Here is a 20,785-nt window from a genome sequence, read left to right as displayed (position 1 = left end):
GAAGAGAAGAGATCTATGACTTGCAAGAATGGAGGAAACTGTGATAGGGAATTGACTCTTCCTGGAGTAATCATTTTCTCCTATCTCAAAGGTACAGCGGAAGTGAATAAAAAATAATTTGTGTAAAGGAAAACACAAGAGAAGAGGGGTATGTCGTGTAAGAGGGAGTGGACTGCACATACGTGCAGCAGCTTTAAGTGCTTCCTGCCCATTTGAATTCTGGGCCATTCCATAATTGTGATAGAACTTGCTGGCCCTCCCCTCTTCCTATTAGTGATTAAGGCATCCTATCAGAATAGTTGACTAATAATAATGTGGGGAAAGAAGGGGGGCTGGCAAGATTTGACACTACAGGGAAATGCAAGGACTTAATTTATTGGAAACAGCTCAGAATTGGACATGCAGAAAGCAACTAAAGGTGCTGCAGGTATGTGCACTTTTTACCGGCCTGCTGATTTATTTTATTTTTAATTGACATAGTCACGTTGACTAATAAAACCCCCAACACACAGAATATTTGGAGTCTTTACAATGGTAACTCTGTTTCCAATATACAGTTCATTATGATCCTTAGTGCACTACAGTAAATAGAAATGATATCTATTTTTCCAGTATACATCATTTTTCAGCTTTCAGCTTGTAGTCTATAACAGTGGTGTCCAAACTGCGACCCTGGGGCTGGATGCAGCCCTTTGCTTGCCTTTATCTGGCCCTTGAGGCTTTATTGTGCCACTGACACCAACAATTGGGCACTAGTACTTTTACTGACACCAGCGAGGGGGCATAATTCCTAGATTGTAAGCTCTAACGAGCAGGCCCTATGTTTTCTCTTGTACCATATTGTATTGTAACTGTAATGTCTACCTTCATTTTGTAAAGCACTGCTCAAACTGTTGGCGCTATATAAATCCTGTATAATAATAATAATTCCTTCTACTGGCACCAACAATGGGGTACTATTCCTCCTACTAACACCAACTATTTCTCAACCTAATACCAAAGATCAGGCATTGATTATTCCCACTGGGCACAGTATGGCTCCAGTAAAGTCTGAAGGACAGTAAACTGGCCCTCTCTTTAGAACATTTGGAGACCCCTGATCTATAATAAAATAGAGGAGCTAACCTCTACATAAAGGTAAATATATAGAGATACATAAAGGCCCCTCTCTGTTGTTATCATTTTCTAAAACTTTTGTCACTTGCATTCAGACTACAGGACTGAGAACAGAAGAAAACTTCTACATATTTGTATCCTCTATACTAACACTGACTTGTCTTTCTCAGTCAATGAGCACTTTCTACTGTTGGAAACACATATGAGTCTTAGAGATTGTGCATATTGCTGGATGGTCTCCGCATGACTTGGCCAGTCCTATTTTCTTCTCAATGAGAGGGAATGAAGTATTGTGCCACATATGTGCAACTTCTTTGAGTCAGTCAACTAATAAATAGTGGTAGGTCCATATGCTACAGACGATGGGCACATGTCTGCCTGCCTGTCACTCTTGGGGGATACGGCTGGCTGTCTATGGCTAGCCTAACATGCAGATCCGCCAAGTAACAAGATTCACATGAGACTAATAAAAGAAAAGCTAAAATTAAATTGTCAAAAATCTGTTAAATGTATCATTGATATGTTCATACAAGTATAATCTACTCATCAATACAGAGCTCAAAAAGATAATTATGTGTAATATAAATAAGTAAAGTCACATTATAATTTTTTCAAAGGCTTCTCAAAATAATGACAAACATGTATGCATTTTTAATTTACATTTCTGGAGCTTCCTACTGAGAAAACAGGAAACAAACATTTCTGCAATTAACACCATGACATAGACCTCTTGCCATTTTGTTTACACTAACTTACCTGTGTGTACAATGTGTTAAGTATATCAACAAGAGAAGGGAACAACTTCAGTTGTTCAGTAACCTGCATACTTGCTAGATCAAATTTGTGAAACATAGTGACTAGAGATGAGCGAATTATTCAAAAATTCGATTCGGCTGATTCGCCGAATTTGCGGGAGAAATTCGATACGATGTGAATTTATTCGCCGCGAATTTAACTTATTAAAAGGGTTTCTAGGCTTCAGAGAGCCTTTATATTAGTGCAGAACACTGTACCTTTAATTTAAATGCCCTTGGAGTCTGCTGGGGAAGAGAAATAATACTGTCAGTCAGTATGACATGCAGATGAGTGCCGTCGATCTTAGAATCACCGCACACTTCACTCATTTGGGCAGTCACGGGGCACGACGAAGAAGAAGAAGAAGAAGAAGAAGAATGAAAAGAAGAATGAAAAGAAGAAGAAGAAGAATGAAAAGAAGAAGAAGAAGAATGAAAAGAAGAATGAAAAGAAGAAGAAGAAGAATGAAAAGAAGAAGAAGAAGAATGAAAAGAAGAAGAAGAAGAATGAACAGAAGAATGAAAAGAAGAAGAAGAAGAATGAAAAGAAGAAGAAGAAGAATGAAAAGAAGAATGAAAAGAAGAAGAAGAAGAATGAAAAGAAGAATGAAAAGAAGAATGAAAAGAAGAAGAAGAAGAATGAAAAGAAGAATGAAAAGAAGAAGAATGAAAAGAAGAAGAAGAATGAAAAGAAGAAGAAGAATGAAAAGAAGAATGAGAAGAAGAATGAAAAGAAGAATTAAAAGAAGAATGAGAAGAAGAATGAAAAGAAGAATTAAAAGAAGAATGAGAAGAATGAAAAGAAGAATGAAAAGAAGAAGAAGAAGAATGAAAAGAAGAAGAAGAAGAATGAAAAGAAGAATGAAAAGAAGAAGAAGAAGAATGAAAAGAAGAATGAAAAGAAGAAGAAGAAGAATGAAAAGAAGAAGAAGAAGAATGAAAAGAAGAATGAAAAGAAGAAGAAGAAGAATGAAAAGAAGAAGATGAAGAATGAAAAGAAGAATGAAAAGAAGAAGAGGAAGAATGAAAAAAAGAAGAAGAAGAATGAAAAGAAGAATGAAAAGAAGAAGAAGAAGAATGAAAAGAAGAAGAAGAAGAATGAGAAGAAGAATGAAAAGAAGAGGAAGAAGAATGAAAAGAAGAAGAATGAAAAGAAGAAGAAGAAGAATGAAAAGAAGAATGAAAAGAAGAAGAAGAAGAATGAAAAGAAGAAGAAGAAGAATGAAAAGAAGAATGAAAAGAAGAAGAAGAAGAAAGGAAAGAAGAAGAAGAAGAATGAAAAGAAGAATGAAAAGAAGAAGAAGAAGAATGAAAAGAAGAAGAAGAATGAAAAGAAGAAGAGGAAGAATGAAAAGAAGAAGAAGAAGAATGAAAAGAAGAATGAGAAAAAGAATGAAAAGAAGAATTAAAAGAAGAATGAGAAGAATGAAAAGAAGAATGAAAAGAAGAAGAAGAAGAATGAAAAGAAGAAGAATGAAAAGAAGAATGAAAAGAAGAAGAAGAAGAATGAAAAGAAGAAGAAGAAGAATGAAAAGAAGAATGAAAAGAAGAAGAAGAAGAATGAAAAGAAGAAGAAGAAGAAGAATGAAAAGAAGAAGAAGAAGAATGAAAAGAAGAAGAAGAAGAAGAATGAAAAGAAGAATGAAAAGAAGAAGAAGAATGAAAAGAAGAAGAAGAAGAATGAAAAGAAGAATGAAAAGAAGAAGAAGAAGAATGAAAAGAAGAAGAAGAAGAATGAAAAGAAGAATGAAAAGAAGAAGAAGAAGAAGAATGAAAAGAAGAAGAAGAAGAATGAAAAGAAGAATGAAAAGAAGAAGAAGAAGAATGAAAAGAAGAAGAAGAAGAATGAAAAGAAGAAGAAGAAGAAGAATGAAAAGAAGAATGAAAAGAAGAAGAAGAATGAAAAGAAGAATGAAAAGAAGAAGAAGAAGAATGAAAAGAAGAAGAAGAATGAAAAGAAGAAGAAGAATGAAAAGAAGAAGAATTCCAGTACAGCAAAAAGTGTATCTGCAGAGAGCTCCGCTATTTTTGACAGTTCTCTGACAGTTCCTTCACATTTACAGCGGTTGAAACATTGTATCTATTTATTTCCGAATAAAAACATCTGTATCCTAAATGGAAACAAATAGATACAATGTTTCAACCGCTGTAAATGAACTGTCAGAAATAGCGGAGCTCTCTGCAGTGACACTTTTGCCGGCTGATCGGGGAAAATTCGATTCGTGCACCCGAAGTTTGCTAAAATTCGGATTCGATGCGAATTGAATTTTTCCTGATATTCGAAACGAATTCCACTTCGCCAAGTTCGATTCGCTCATCTCTAATAGTGACATGCTATATGTTAATAAAATACAATTGCAAAAAATAGATAAATGTAAGGCTAAATAGTATCAAAGGGCAGGTCTACTTGAAAGAATATTACAGTTGTAAATGGATAATTACAGTATTTTCTGGCGTATAAGACTACTTTTTATACTTAAAACTATACCCCAAAAATTGGGGGTCGTCTTGAGTTTGTTTGGGTCAAGCTGGCTGGATGTGTGGTAATACTGTACATACAGTATACCGCGCTGAGCCAAGCTGGCTCAAAACAAATATCCCTATGACAGATTAATCTGTCAGCCCGTTGGATGTGCGGTATATACAGTATACTGCGCTGAGCCAAGCGGTTTCAAAACGTACCGGTACGTCCCTACTGTAATCAGCCCGCTGGATGCGTGTCTGTACGGTAGCTGCGCCTACATACAGTATACACTGGACCAATCACGGCGAGTGATTGGCTGAGTCAGAGAGGTGGGCTGATGATGTCACAACCTCAGCCAATATACCACAGTGGTATATACTCAGTATACTGTATATACCGCACATCCAGCGGGCTGACAGATTAATCTGTCATAGGGACATTTGTTTTGAGCCAGCTTGGCTCAGAGCGGTATACTGTATGTACATTACTGCCCATCCAGCGGGCTGTATATATACTGTATACTGTATGTAGCCAAAGCTACCGTATTACCGCACATCCAGCGGTAACCATCTGATTTGGAATTTGATCCATATGATGACTGTCTTACAAATGTATCACAAGATGTCATTCATGAACTTATGATGTCAGAGGATGAACATGAGGATTTTGAAGGATTTTAAGTACCAGTAAGTCATAACCATTTCAATTAAAAAATCTGATGTTTTTAAATGGTGTTGCCTCGGAAGGGGGGTAGTCTTATATGGCGAGTATAGCCCAAAACCTATGTTTTAACTGGAAAATTAGGGGGTCGTCTTATACACCCAGTCGCCTTATACGCCGGAAAATACGGTACATTTTTCAGATCCCAGCAGCTATACTTTCCTTAGGAACTATAACTTTATGCCCCTGCCCCTGAAGTACCATTTAAAGCAAAATTCCATATACATATTTTAAAAAAATAGCCTATAAAAAAAGCTAGAATAAAAAACAACTTTGCCTGCAATATGGTGCCGTGTGCAGTACATCCTAAAAAAAAGATCAGTCTTCCAGTTCGAATGTTGACCAGCATCAAGATACTTCCTTTGAACCCAGATTGTCATTTACTTGTCCTTAGTTTGTGACTGGACAATGAAATGGAAGTAGAATAATGATGAGTTCGCCTCTTTGTCACTCACCTTTCACCACTTATCAGCAGTCTCCTTGTCAGCACATGAGTTGATTGGCCCCCTTTTTCTGCTTTTTCCCATCACACTCTGTGCTCTGCTGTACAGAGACCCCAAGTGGCTGATACCAAGCCAAATTAAGTTGCTTACCCTGCTTGCACTTAAAAAAGAACATGATGTATTAATGAATACAGCACTGGATTATTATCTATCTTTAATGCCTGCCATGAGTTCAGCTTTCTATGCCTAGATTTCAGCCTTAAGCAGTTCATTTGTAATATTTGACTTTGTGCAGTGTGAATGTTCTATTTATTTATATGCAGAAAATAGCAGTGGAAAAACTTACTTTTTCAACACTTTAGGGTGTTTAGCAGTTAAAAGGGGCTAGTATGAGAGAACCTACCCATGTCAGCAAAAAGTGTATTTTTAAAATTTTCAGCTTTGGCAAAAGTAAAAAGTACAAAACTGAAATAATATTACAAGGTTAAAGCCTAACGATAGATAGATAGATAGATAGATAGATAGATAGATAGATAGATAGATAGATAGATAGGTAGACAGACAGACAGACAGACAGACAGACAGACAGATAGATAGATAGATGATAGATAGATAGATAGATAGATAGATAGATAGATAGATAGATAGATAGATCTATTTATCAATATAGATATATTACATAAGAATATATAAAAGACACAAATTAAAGTATAACTAAATGCAAAAGTTTTTTTTAGTTTTGGATAGAGTAGAGATGGATTAGAACTCCTGTTATGTTTTTATTCCGGTCTGTGCCCCCATTAGGGAGATTCACACTCTCTGTTTGTCCTGTTTACCATTAGCATTGAACGTGAAAGTAAAAGAAAATCTCCAGTTTTGGGTTGTCCCCAGAAAAGTAATAGAGGGGAAATCTTCCAATGGGGAGACTAGTTCTGATGACCTGGGGGTCCCCAAGGAATTCCCTTCATTTGCAGGGATTGCCTCTCACTTCCTGTTTGGCTATGGGACAGGAAGTGAAGGGAAATCTCCACAATGGGACACAGATGGCAAAAAAAACATTTGCAGGGATTATAATCCTCCCCTGCTCTATCCAAAATTTTAAAAAAGTTTTGTCTATATTTCTACTTTAAGTTATGCATGCATTTTTTTGTAATCCCTTTCTCAGTATTTTCCTAATCACATCTACCTCCCTATGGGTAGTACCTAACCTACTGTTAAAAGTAAGGAAAATATTTTTTCATCATTAGTTCTTTACAATTTTAACCCTAAAATCTTGTAGTAGAAAAATGCATTATATTTACAATGCAATACTCATAAAAGGGGAAAATGGAGTGATTTGTGAAGAAGTGAAGGCGAAGACTGTCTAAAAAAATATATACACAGCTCAAAAAAATTAAAGGAACACTTTTTAATTAGAGTATAGCATCAAGTCAATTAAACTCCTGAGATATTGATCTGGTCAATTAAGTAGCAGAGGAGGTTGTTAATCAGTTTCAGCTGCTTTGGTGTTAATGAAATTAACAACAGGTGCACTAGATGGGTAACAATGAGATGACCCCCCAAAACAGGAATGGTTTTTACAGGTGGAGGCCATTGACATTTTGTCTGACTGTTTTTCATTAGTTTTGCATTTGTCTAGGGTCAGTGTCACTGCTGGTAGCATGAGGCGATACCTGGACCCAACAGAGGTTGCACAGGCAGTCCAACAAAATCACCCCCAGCAGGCCACTGGTGTGAATGTCTCTGACCAAACAATCAGAAACAAGTTTCATGAGGGTGGCCTGAGGGCCCGATGTCCTCTAGTGGGCCCCCTGCTCACTGCCCGGCACCATAGAGCAATTGCCATTTGCCATTGAACACCAGAATTGGCAAATCTGCCACTGGTGCCCTGTGCTTTTCACAGATGAGAGCAGGTTCACCTTGAGCACATGTGACAGATGTGAAAGTGTCTGGAGAAGACATGGAGAATATTATGCTGCCTGTAACATTGTTCACCATGATCGTTTTGGTGGTGTGTCAATAATGGTCTGGGGAGGCATATCCATGGAGGGATGCACAGACCTCTACAGGCTAGACCGGGTGTCGGCAACCCGCGGCTCCAGAGTCTCTTTTTCACCTTTGCTGCGGCTCCGGAGCACACTGCCCACCAGGTGACAGGCAATAGGGTTGCTGTAGCTCAGTGGTCAGCAAGCCGCGGCTCGCGAGCCACATGCGGCCTCTTTACACATTTTAATGTGGCTCTTCTGTGTGCCGGGCGCCCGCTCCCCTCCCTCCTCTTGGGCGGCCGCCCCAAAAGTCAGGACTCTGCAGCTAGCCCAGCAATGGGCAAACTACGGCCCGGCGGACCTTTTAATCCGGCCCGCGGAGCGTGGCAAACATTGGCTGTCAGGATGTAGGCGGGGCAGCCAGGATGTAGGCAGGGCAGCGTGATGAACTCCTCTCCTCTCACAGTCCGCCCTGAAGACCGGAACGGCGCGGGAACACGGCGAGAGGAACGCGCGGAGCAAAGGTAAGTGAATTGACACAATATGGGGAATGAAATACTATAGGGGGGATGAATTACTATAGGGGAGATGAATTACTATATGGGGGATGAATTACTATAAGGGGGATGAATTACTATATGGGGGATGAATTACTATGGGGGATGAATTACTATATGGGGGATGAATTACTATGGGGGATGAATTACTATATGGGGGATGAATTACTATGGGGGATGAATTACTATATGGGGGATGAATTACTATGGGGGATGAATTACTATATGGGGGATGAATTACTATATGGGGGATGTATTTTCAGTTTTAAAAATGTGGCTCTCAAAATAAATTTCAATCGTGGTTTTGGCGAGATTTGGCTCAGTTGAAAAAAAAGGTTGCCCGCCACTGCATTAAGGTAAGAAACAATATATGCAGTGTCGGATTTGTTTTAAATGTTGCAATGGTTTTGCGGCTCCCAGTCTTTTTTTTCCTTTCGGAAACGGGTCCAAGTGGCTCTTTATGTCTTAAAGGTTGCAGACCCCTGGGCTAGACAATAGCACCCTGACTGCTATTAGGTATTGGGATAAAATCCTTGGACCCATTGTCAGCCCCTACGCTGGTGCAGTGGGTCCTGGGTTTCTCCAGGTGCATGGAAATGCCCGGCCTCATGTGGCAAAAGTATGCAGGTAGTTCCTGGAGGATGAAGGAATCGATAGCATTGCATGAAGGCCCCCAGGCTCGCCTGACTTAAATCCAATAGAACACCTCTGGTATATCATGATCGGTCCATCTGACACCGCCAGGTTGCACCTTAGACTGTCTAAGAGTTCAGTGATACCCTGGTCCAGATCTGGGAGGAAATACCCCAGGACAACATTCGTCGTCCCATTAAGGCACATGCCCCGACATTCTCAGGCATGCATATAAGCATGTGGGGGCCGTACAAACTAGTTTGAGTTGCTGCAATGAAATTTCAGCAAAATGGACTAGCCTGCTGCATCATTTTTTCACTTCAGTCCTCTGTAGGTTGATCATTTTCATTTCCCTCAAACGATGGGGCATGCTTACATTCCTAACACATTCCCCAGTCCATATCAGTATAAATATCCAGCATGATATTTTTCCCCATTGAGATCTGATGTGTTTTCAAAGTGTTCCTTACATTTTTTTGAGCAGTATATATATTTTTGCAACCTATGCCCCACTGGAGTATTTTCTCTTCACTTCTTATCCTGTAGACACAACAGGAAACGAGGAAATCTTTCCAAAATGAGGGCGAAATCTACTTTGGCGCCAGACCAAGTGTCCCTGTTGAAAGATGTCCCCTCTATTCCTATTCTGATGACAACTCAAAATTTTGGGTTTTCAGTCCCAGTTATAGTGACCACCAGAAAAAATACAGTAAATCTCCCTAACAGGGATTGACAGCAATAAATACCTCAACACTCGATCCAAAACAATAAAAAAAATGGCTTTAGACTTTAAGTATTTTGCTTTATTTATTCTAGGTGTATTTGTATTGTTCTGCTGCCCAAACATACAACAGAGATGGCAGTTTCATAGATGATTGATTAGAAGATTACATTCTTCAATGTATAATAAATTTAAACATTCATCTTTACTTAGAGGACATGTCTGTTCTTATCTCTTTTATCTTGATTCATTACAAGGACATGGAAGTGAAAAGTGTCAAAATTAAAAATTAATACAGCTATAACACAGGCTCTCATTACAAGCAGGTCATGTAGCCAGGAATAAAAAGAAAAACGAGTTTTTACAACACACTGGTGTCTAGAAGGAGACCAAAGACAAGGCCTGGTGACAGTCTTCCATGCATGTGGGTCTCTCGGATTGATATGGAAGGCAACATTTGCAGGATGTTTACAAACTGTTCTGGACATTAATGCATTGATTTATATCTTCAGATATCCCAGGATAATAGTACTGAAATCCAAGGCTGATTATTTAATAGTTACTGGGAAAAAAATTATGACATCAATGGAATAGGCTGTCTGCTAGGCGGTGACAAAACGTCTTAGGGGAATTATAATATGCAGTGCTTGGAAATCATTACTTAAAGTGATGTTATGTAGTACAAGCATTTCCCATTTTATTTCCACCCACACTTACAGTGCACTTCAATATTTATTAGAGGATCCAAATAACAGACAACAGATCAGGTTCATAATGAAAAAAATGAAAGTGTTAACAAAAAACAGTACAGATAGATTATAGGAGCTGCCTTGATTATTATTATTATTATTATACAGGATTTATATAGAGCAACAGTTTGCTCAGTGCTTTACAATATAACGGGAGACAATACAGCAACAATACAGGATTACCTATTACAATCTAGGATTGACCTATTCTTCTAAAAATGTTAGATGTCTGATTATTGTGCAGTTCAAATAACTTCAACGCTTACTAAAATGTCCACAACAATAGAACCCCTGAAAAACAGGGAGATTGTGGCGATCCAAAGCTGGAAATAAATTATTTGAAGGTAGTGCTCCCAAGTGACCACCAAATTGATCCTTCACGGGGGTTTAATTAATGGAAAACATAAACAACACAGGGCATCTCTAAGAGTACTGATAAGTTCGTAGTTTAGATTGTATAAATACCATGGACTTGTGTTTGATTTTCTAGTACTAGTAAATCAAACACAAGTATTTCTAAAAAAATTCTGAATTCTCATGCACATGAGATGAGAAGTGTCAGCTTGAGTACATGACTCCTTGAGATGCACTATAGATTCCAGATAATAGTTACATCATGTGCATAACATTATGATTAATGGACGGTTATTGCATTATGCTAATTATGCTATCTATGATGGGGTGTCTTTTCCAAATAATCTCTACCCCATTAAAAAAACTAAAGAACACTGTTAGATGATTTCTAAATAGCATGTAGCATGAGCTTTGATAATTGGAGAGCACTAGCTCTGATCCAGCAGAGCTCTGCAGAGTGATACCCGCTTCCACAAAGAGAGCAAAGGTCTCCTGTACAGCATGCTGGCAGGGTACAGGCTTTCCTATAGAAAACAAGCTGTAAGATTTTGTACACATTTTGTTTTGGTGCACCTGGAATATATTTTACTGATTTAAACTAAACTTCAGTAAGGCTTTAAAAGTTTATCCAAGCCCTAAAAATTAACACATCAATGTTAATGCAAATGTTCCTGTAATTTCAAAAGTGTTAATCCTTTTTGTATATTTTCTGGAATCAATGGAATTATACCTAATGATCCTACCACCAAAGCGTGTCATAGTTATATAGTTAGGGTTGAAAAAAGGCAAGTTAAACCAAAAGCCAAGACAGCATTACTCAGGTACTCATGGCGACTGTATTCCTCTTCTAATTGTCTTGCAGAGTTAACCTTTTAAGTAGTGGGCTTAGTTTCTACCTCATTTGTGCTATACTGGCTCAAGTTCCCCTATAAATTCAAACCAGGCTTAGAACAGTTGATGCAACTTTTACTTAATGATTTGCAGCATAGTTAACCATTTGATGCCAACATAACACAAATACGCATCCTCACAGAATTGAGCTTTTTTTCGTGGGGCCGCGTATTTCCATACCTGTCTTTGTGCTGGGAGTGCACCCCCAGTGTGCTCCCAGAACAAAGACCAGGATGTCACTGAGAGCCCCAGGTTCTGTTCTAACGATCGGGACCCGGGACGCCCAATACCGGGTCACATGATCACTGTGATAGCCTCTAATTGTCTATCACAATGATCAGTCACTGTGAAGCCCACCTCCCTTTTTTTTCTCTCTGAATGGAGGAGAGAGATACACTGTATCTCTCTCTCTCTCTCTCTCTCTCTCTCTCTCTCTCTCTCTCTCTCTCTCTCCTTGAAAACAGAAAAAAAACACGACTGTTTAAAAAAAAAGATAAATTAATTAATTATTAAAAAATAAAATAAAAAATAAAGAAAAAATACCTAGATCAAGATTTGATCTAGTTCAGTGCCAGGATTAGTGTTTGGGTCAAGGTCAGGATCAAAGGTCAAGGTCCAAGGTCAGGATTTTTTCTTTTAAATTGGTAATCATGTCAGTTAGTGTCAGTATGTTTTAGGTAAAACAAAAAAACAAAAAACAAAATTCGCACTATTGTTTCTGGGCTGCAGTACAGGTACAAACAACAAATAACATACACATATATGGTATCGCTGCAATCCTCAAGAGCTGGACAATTTATTTTGTGTTGTTCTTTGGTGGTAGGTTATGGCAGTAACAAGAAACACACAGCTAAATTTAAAAAAAATTATTTTTTCTTACTATTTTGAGACAGTTTTGATAATACATCTTGATGTACAAAGTAGTTGTGATGATATGTATGGTTTTACTAACATATGTCAAAGTTGCAAAATTGTGCTTAGGCGTTAAGATTTGTTAGGTGTGAAGGGGTTAAACATGAACAATAACAAGCAGCATTCCCCAACTCACTAACCTAGGTTGGCCCAGGCATACCTCAGCAAGGTGTAAGTCCATCTCTGGCATTTCCCAGGATGTGGCATTTCTCCAGTCATCCGGTCTCTTCTGGCGGACTGCAGGGCACAGCAGCCCCCTACTGTAGATCCATGAGATCACGACATCCTTATTAAGCAAGAGCCCCCTGAAGTAGCTGAAGATTACTTCTTTTGGCTTGTCTCTCTCTTCTTCCCATGCAGGCAGCCCTCTGTGCACAGCCCTCACCCTTTTTATTTACAGCCCAGGGAAAAGGGTAGAGCCCAGAATAGACCAGGAAACTGCACATACAGACTTAACTTAAGGAGAGTTTGCTGTACTTTAATTTTGGTCATTCTTATCCACAATCAACTATGCAGTATCTACCTTTTTCCTATTGCTTTTTATACAGTATTTCTAGGCAAATGTAAATACAGTGTCTATTGTTGTACAATTCATTGATAAAATGTCGTTGAAAGCAATGTGATTACGAAACAAGTAAAGTATGAATTTTTTTCTTTGCAAGGGAAGTTTCACCTAGTTTAGCAAATGCGGTGAAAGTTCACATTACCTAGTATATATAATCACATGCAAGGAAAATATTTTTGCTTGTACATGATTGAATTATTGAGCTCAGCAGAACTGTACCTCAATCACTAAAATAAATGAAAATGCTAGGCTATACTAAGGTAAGTTAAAATTCTGCCTATACTAGTAAATTGACCCCAAACTTTTGCTGCCTTTGCATCTGTTTATATACTTTAATAAAAAAAGACATGATTAAGGAAATTTTTTATTTTTGCTTCAGTGTAAACAGTATAAAAGCAAAAACTGAAGTGGCAGTAGATAGAGTAGATAATGTGATAACAGGTAAACTGAAATAAAGAAATAGAGAGAATAATAATAAAAAGGGAACGGAAAGAACTATAACTGGCCATAGTTTTCTAGCTTTTTTCATTCAACCATCAGCCAAACACGATGAATGGAGGAATCCACTACCGGGACATTGTATTCTGATAGCAGCAGTGGCTGCAGTGACAAACCTTTAAAGAAAGCAGGAGCCAGCAGCAAAAGGAACACAATGCTCTAATAATAAGTCATGCCCCCTGTGCTAATTTTTGTGTTTTTTACTTTTGGCTACACTTTCTTTAAAGAAATACACATATTCAAAATACACATATTGAAATCACATACAAATGTAGGTGCAAAATAACACGTTAGAAATATGCATAGAAGTATAGCTGTTAAATATGTAAACTGTACCCTTATTAAGGCCTTTTGATTATGCAAAATGTAGCCATAGTTAACTCTTATAAATTGCACAACTCTAATAAATAAAAATGTGAAAATGAGGAAAATGGCATGTTGTTATAAAGATGATGAACATTTCTATGGATTGGAAAGAGCTGCAAGCATAAACCTTACACTTTGTAGATGAAATTGCTGCCAAGAATCTAACATGTCTTATGCCTGGGCTTCTGATTAAGATTCTGACACTTGTAAAACATGAGAGGCTGGTGCTCCGAGTAAAGGACTCATAATCCCTTCCTTACACAATGCAATCTGGATTCACTAGTAAAGACTGCAGCTCTGAGTAATAGAAACAGTTGCTATTACAGGTTGTGTGAAGGACGTTTTAGTGCAACATATGGATGATTCTACTAAAATCCCTACCACACAAAATCTGCAGACAAAGTCAGACATATTGCTTTAGTGATCTTGAGTAAATTTTGAATGAATTTTAAATGTTTGACTTTAATATTACATTTTGTAGCTATCACATTTTCAGTGCAAACATCATTGACAAAGTTCATTGCAATATACAGAGTATAGGCTTATGTACTAACATTATTTCCCTTTACAGTCTGTTGGTGGTTTGAGCAGCAGGTTTAAGTTAGCCATATATGGCTCACATTTTGATTTATTCCAGCAGAATCTGCCAAAGTTCAAGTGTGGTTGGACCTGTCGGCACCACCTGGCTTGACAAGTCAATTTAAAAATACCTGAGCTACGGTAAAAATTATCAGCCAAAAAGTGACAGCTTGCATCTGATCAGATGTAGACACTGTTTGAGTATCCAGACAGCTGGTAGTGGAGATTCCTTGTTTTTCTTTTCAAGGGGTTTTACTTTAAGGGTGGAGCAGTGAAAAAGTGGTAACAACACAGTAAAGGGCTGTGGTCCTGGCATCTCAAACATTACCTGTATGGAGTTTGGATGTGTTCCCAGGGTTTATATGGCATTTACATGTTGTTCTGCATTCCTTCCAAACCTCCAAAGCATACTTTTACCCATCTTATCTATTCTGTGTGTATCTGAATGTGGTAGGGATATTACATTGTAAGCCTCTTTGGGGGCCGGGCAGGTGTGAATTGCTTGTAATTTTCTGTAAAGCGTGGTGGAAGAGGTGTTAGTGTTAACTAAAAAAGTAAAATATTTCTACCTGATAAAACATACATAGGCAATAATGTAATAAATACAAAGTTCAGTAACCAGTAGCTACTAAGGTTCAGTGTACTTTAGTCAAATAAAGAAAAAAATCAAAAGAGATTCATTGACATGGTCTATTGCACTTTGCACATATTCATTACTGTTAGCATTATTCCTCTAGATGTCCTCTAATTCTCTAGATGTCCACTATGCTTTTTGGTGTCTTTGTTCAGATGGAAGTACCAAGACCATTTTTACTGGGGAATCCCTTTTAGGTATACACAAACAAACAATGCCCAATTAACCTCAGCATGTTTCTTGAATTTCATGAAAAGGAACTACTTCATCACCCAAATTATTCAATAGGTACAAATACTATGAATGTAATGTAAACTAAATCACATTAGATTTACTTAGAGTATACATAAGATGCCTAGTTGACCTCATCTGGCTTTTTGCACTTAAAAAAATAAATTAACTAACACCATCACACAACCAAATTATTCAGCATCTCTATAAAAATAAGGTCAGAAACCCTGTATGCAAATGCTATACATTGAATATAGACTAAATCATTCCAAAATAGGAAATGGTGCAAAATTACCTCCAGTATGGGGCATTTTTCTCAATGATTACCTTTCTCAATTGGTGTTTGTATATTAAAAATAACCTGTAAAAAAAGGAATAGAAGAAGCTTCATACTTCATCTGTCCGGTGGTGTGTTGAAACCCTGCGCTTTTGGAAAGCGCTGGGCACTGCCGTTATCTGACATTTCCAGGTGTGTCGGATAGTATGTCTCCACCTGGGCACTGTGGTTCATCATGCCAACACTCATGTCCCTGCAGAGCACAGTAATAACATATGGATCAGAAGAAATAATGGAAGTGTCAGATAGCAGTGGTGCCCAGGGATCTTCAAGAGAGCGAATTTTAACCCATCACCCACCAGACAGACAATTATAAAGATTCTGCTTTCACAGAGTGCGCTTCCTTTCAGTTTATTTCACAGGCGAGAAGGTTGTTTTAAAATGTGTTAATTTTACAGTGAAGAATTGATTGCCTTCTACAATGTTTAACATGGAACATCCCTCATCTTATTTTTCAGCCCCTTACCTTCACCCAGCTATAAATTAACATCTCCTGACAAGTTTCTTGTGCCAGGGGGTGATACTCAACACCTTTTTAAATTTGCAGCTAACTGATCATGTAGAAGTTGTGGATCCAGGCTGCTAGAAGAAGCTAGGCAAAACACTAGATTAATGTCAATGCATATTTTTCGACAGTATACCAGTATCATATGTATCACATTCTCTGCATATTTGGGAACCTTGTAATCAGAATAAATATATTTTTGTGAAAATATTTTCGAATATTGTATATTATTTATTAAAACATGGTGTGCTTTAAATATTCTACAAGTCCAATATTTAAAAAAAAATAATGAAAAAATATTTAAGTGTCATTAAACCCAAATCATTTTAAACTGTCAATACATTCTATGTTACATTGTGTTTACTCACTGTGCCACTAGAGCATTCATTTTCTGTATATTGCAAAAATCCTCGTAGATCCTGCTATTCACTGTCCCTCCCTCTTTGTCTGTGTCCCCGCTGCAGCCTGATATTGTATAGACCAGCCCTTGCCACATCTACTGAGCACGCTCCACTTTCAGTACCCTTCTAAGCTGTTAATTTTTCTTATCTGTGCAGCCCATGTAACTATAGAATCACACATGTGGGTGTATACACAGTGGTAAATAACAGTGCCCTCCCTCCTCCTCCATGTCCTCATATTGGTAAACACTGTGGATACAGGATACAAGATGTTGATTGATGAAGATTTCACCTCCCTGTTAGTCACAGCATATACACACCATAGATACAGCCTGTGATTGGCAAAACCTGCTCCAGAAATCTTTACAGTGTGAATAAAGTGAAAACTATTGTTAGTCAACTTAAACTCCACCTACACCGTGTTATTAAAAAAATAAATAAATATTTGCTTTGAAATATAGATTTGTAATAAGCTTTAAAACACTTTGTTGCTATTAATTATCTCTTTTGATTCTCTATTCTGAAAACCCTTTTTTATATCATGTGACTGGCACAGCACCAATCAGCACTGTGAAGACATAGATTCATGGTCCAAATGTCGTCCGCTGCTACAGAGCATACATCAACAGAATATTAGACAGTCCCCCCCTCAGAACTTTCCCTGAGGATGTAAAAGACCTGGGAAACATCATGTGACTGCTGAACAGCAATGATTAAATAAGGTATACAAATGATTTTGCCCTCCAGAGGATTTATCCCCCTCCCCACCCCTTCCTGACCAGGCCATTATTTGTGATACAACGTTGCATTATTTTAACTGACAATTGCGCGGTCATGCAATACTGCACCCAAATAACTTTTATGCCCTTTTTTTCCCAAAAATGGAGCTTTCTTTAGGTAATATTTGATTGCCTCTGCATTTTTTTTTAACTATAAACAAAAAAAGCCTGACAATTTTGAAAAAAAAAACAATATTTTTTACTTTTTGCTTATCCAGTAAAAACATTTAAAAAGTCTAATTTTGTCATAAATTTAGGCTAAATATACTAGTAACGGCGGTGATCAGCAACTTATAGCAGGACTGCGGGACTGCAGCAGGCATTCTGACACTGGGTGGGAATTGACTAACTGCTACTGACATCCCCAGTGACACTAATACAGTGATTACTGCTAATAAAAAGCACTGACACTATAATGACACTGGGCAGGAAGGGATTAACAGGCGATCAAAGGGTTAACTGTGTGCTGTGTGTGTTTTACTATGTAAGCATTGCCTAAAAAATTGATCATAAAACTGTAAATTCACTACACCGTTTTGTGGTATTTACCAGAAAACACTCAGAAAATACTGCATGAAAAGGAGTTAACCACTTGCCCTCCAGAGGATTTACCCTCCTTCCTGACCAGGCCATTTTTTACGTTATGGCGCTGCATTACTTTAACTGACAATTGCGTGGTCATGCAATGCTGCACCCAAATAAAATTTACATCCTTTTTTCCCCATGACTAGAACTTTCTTTTGGTAGTATCTGATCGTCTGAGCATTTTTTATTTTTTGTGCTATAAAACAAAAAGGCCGATAATTTTGAGAAATAAAACAATATTTTTAACTTTTTGCTATTAAACATGTCCAGTGAAAAAATTTCAAAAATCTAATTTCATCATAAATTTAGGCCAAAATGTATTCTGCTACATGTCTTTGCTAAAAATAATCTCAATATGTGTAAATTAATTGGTTTATGTGAAAGATATAGCGTTTACAAATGGCGGTATATATAATGGAATTAAAAAAAAGTATATATACTAGTAATAGCAGCGATCAGTGACTTATAGCGGGACTGCGGTGGGCATTCTGACACTGGGGGGAAGTGACTAACTACCACTAACATCCCCAGTGACACTAATACAGTGATCAGGGCTAATATAAAGCACTGACACTGTACTAATGACACTGGGCAGGAATGGGTTAACATCTGGGGCGATCAAAGGGTTAACTGTGTGCTGTTTTACATAGTGTGCTGTGTGTGTTTTACTATGTAAACATGCTGCTTTGTATTATTCTGCTATGCAGAGCAATACAAAGCAGCATATTGGTGCTGACAGGGGAGAGATCTGTGTTGTTTACATACAAACCTCTCCCCTGTCAGTGTTCCTCTGCGATCTCCGGGTGCTGGCAGGGAATCTTTGGCTCGAACCCGGTGATCGACAGCTGTAACCACCAATGTCAGCACAGGTAGGGCGGTGCACGTGTCTGAAATGCAAAATCACATATATATTGTATATGTGATTTTGCGCAGCCCTGCCGCCCTGTCGCTGTAGTTCTACTATAGAGCGGTTGAGAAGTGTTTGAATACAGTAGTATGATCTTTACACATAAATAGAAGGGATAATGGCAATTAAATATTGTATGTTTAGTATCACTAAAAGAATTTCACAAAAAGTCTCATAGTGATAACAAAAGTTTGCATTTGCTAAGCTTCATCTCCAAATTTTGCACTCGAATGAAGCAGGGTCACGATCTGATTTGCAGTGCAATGCAAGTTGGAGGCAGGGGCTGACTGACCATTTGGAAACTCGGGCACTGCCCAAGGGCCCGGGGTCAGTAGGGGGCCCCATGAGATGCCCCTGGTACCTTTTTCATAGGCTTTTTTGAGTTTGGGCAAGGACATGGGCCCCATGATCCCCTATTGCCCGGGGGCCCCATGAGTTGTCAGTCCGCACCTGATTGGAGGCCTCTTTTCTTGCTCACAATGGGCTCCCTTCTCAGAAGCAGACTGCATGCGGTATCAGTATGCAGACACATTTTGCCTAAATATCTCATGAGATCATAAAACTGACAATTCACTACACCATTTTGTGGTATTTACCTGAAAACCTTCAGTAAATACTGCATGAAAAGGCATTAAACTCAATTTACAGAAGGAAATAAATAATTAAATGCATGCAGTAATTAGGCAGTGGTCCAGGCGTGAGGGATTTAGGAAATGTAAAAATATAATAGCCGATTTTGAGAAGTTTCTGCCTTTTTGGATCAATTCTCCCCACAGTAATGCATAGAAACCTAAATTTGGAAATCAATAGGGTTGATTTACTTAAGGAAAACCTTTGTTTCAGTTATGGATAGAGTGGAGGTAGATTAGAACACCTGCCAGGTTTTCATTGTTGTCTGTGCCCCCATTAGATTCACTCTCTCTGTTTGTCCTGTTTACCATTATCATTGAAAGTAAAAGTAAAAGAAAATCCCAAATTTTGTGTTGTCCCCAGAAAAGTAATAGAGGATAAATCTTCCAACAGGGACACAAATAGCAAAAAAAAAAAATTACATTGGTTGTAACCCTCTCTTCAGTCTATCCAAAAAAAAAAAAAATATTGCATATAGTTCTACTTTAAGGCTGGCCATACACTGTAGAATTTTCTTACAATTTTCTGTCCAATTTCCTTTAGATTTACCTTCAACTATGTAGTGCAAGGAAACAAAAAGGGGCCACCTAATATGACACATATATCCGTGTCATAGTGATATCTCCGTCTCACTTATAATATAAATGTAGATTTATAAACCCAAGATACTTACTAGAGAATATGGCAGTATGACAAGAGCAGCACTGCAAGCAAAAAGTGGTTAATTGAAAATCCATGCGGAATAATATAACTGCATTAAATAGCTACAAAAAAAATTTTTTTTATTTGATTACATGGATCATGAAGAGGTTGGACATAGACATGGTGAACAAATCATATTAAAATTACAAAATTAAAAAAACATTCGATGTCTTCAAATCTGGTTATTTATCAGCAAGCAGGAATCCACATAAGGCAATGAAGTTTCCTAACTACATGATCAAAAAATTCCATATGGTTCCACATGGTATCTGAATAGGGCAGAAATATTCTTTGATAAACACCACAATAAACGGAATGACTTCCTATAATGGAAACCAAAGAAGGATCATAGTAGTGGAAACATAAAAAGAATAATATATATATATATACATAGTCAGCAGAGCTTCCCCTCATTTACTAAGCTCTGGGGCAACTTCACTTGCGCAGTGTTCAGTCTATGTGCCTTCAGTAAATTAACCCCATTACATTTAGTAAATCCACCCCCTTACATGTAGTAAAATATTCATATTTTCTCCTATCATTTCACCAGATTTGTAGAGACTTTTTTTTGTGTATATACACAAGCCTATTCATCATTTATTACCTTTTGTATCACTCAACCCTTCCTCCTAGATCGAGGGTCACAACCAGTTGATTGTGATCTACCAGTAGATCTTGGCCAGGTGACTGGCAGATCTCGGTCTTGGCTTGCTGACCCGCCATTCCA

This window comes from Staurois parvus, unplaced genomic scaffold (assembly GCF_062004578.1).
Source record: "Staurois parvus isolate SC_StPar_1 unplaced genomic scaffold, SC_StPar_1.0 ptg000297l, whole genome shotgun sequence".
Taxonomy (NCBI): domain Eukaryota; kingdom Metazoa; phylum Chordata; class Amphibia; order Anura; family Ranidae; genus Staurois; species Staurois parvus.
The sequence above is the reverse complement of the archived record's forward strand: the minus strand, read 5'-3'. Positions refer to the sequence as shown.